We start from the raw sequence: 869 nt of genomic DNA, 5'->3' as shown, positions 1-869 counted from the left end.
GTATTTGTATCATATCTTTTTCCATTATTTATTTTCAAGTTTTCTGTATCCTTAGGTTTTTTTTTTAAATGGCTTTATTGAGCAGTAATTCACATGCCATATAGTTATTCTAATTAAAAATGTACAATTTGATGATTTTTAGTATGTTCACAAATATATGCAACCATCAGCACTGTTGATTTTAAAACATTTTCATCACCCCAAGAAGAAAACCTGTACTGTTCAGCTATCACCCTCCTATCCCCTCATTATCTTCCTCTCTACCAATAAGCAATTACTAATCTACTTTCTGATAAGAACAGATAACACACTTGATCTTAGCCAAAAGGCCAAGAGGCGATATCACTAATCTACTTACTGTCTCTACGGATTTCCCTTTTGTGGATTTTCATATGAATGGAATCATACAATGTATGGAATTTTGTGACTAGCTTCTTTGACTTAGCATGTTTACAAGGTTCATCCAACCTGTAAATGTATCAGTAAGTCATTTATTTTATGGTAGAATAATATTCCATTGCATGGATTGTTTATCCATTCATAACTCGATTGACATTTGGGTTATTTCCACCTTTTGGCTATTAAGAATAAAGCTGCTATAAACATTTGTGTACAAGTTTCAGTACGGGCAAACGTTTTCATTCTCTAGGGTATAAACCAAGGAGTAAAACTGCTGGGTTTAATCATTTGAGAAACTTTCAGACTATTTTCCAAAGAATCTGCACAATTTTACCTTTCCATTAGCAATGTAAGAGGGTTTCAATTACACCATAATCTTAAAACACTTTGTACTATCTGATTTTGTTATCCTAGCCATCCTAGTGAGTCTTGATTTCTGTCCTTAGTGGCCCAAAAGTCGTTCAGAATCA

The 869-nt window shown here is 33.1% G+C and overlaps 1 pseudogene; it reads right to left on the bottom strand.

Annotated features, from left to right (window-relative positions):
• Positions 1-247: 247 nt before the first annotated feature.
• Positions 248-341, bottom strand: LOC123619227 (U2 spliceosomal RNA; annotated as a pseudogene).
• Positions 342-869: the final 528 nt, after the last annotated feature.

This window comes from Camelus bactrianus, chromosome 23 (genome assembly GCF_048773025.1).
Source record: "Camelus bactrianus isolate YW-2024 breed Bactrian camel chromosome 23, ASM4877302v1, whole genome shotgun sequence".
NCBI lineage: Eukaryota > Metazoa > Chordata > Mammalia > Artiodactyla > Camelidae > Camelus > Camelus bactrianus.
The sequence above is the reverse complement of the archived record's forward strand: the minus strand, read 5'-3'. Positions and strand labels throughout refer to the sequence as shown.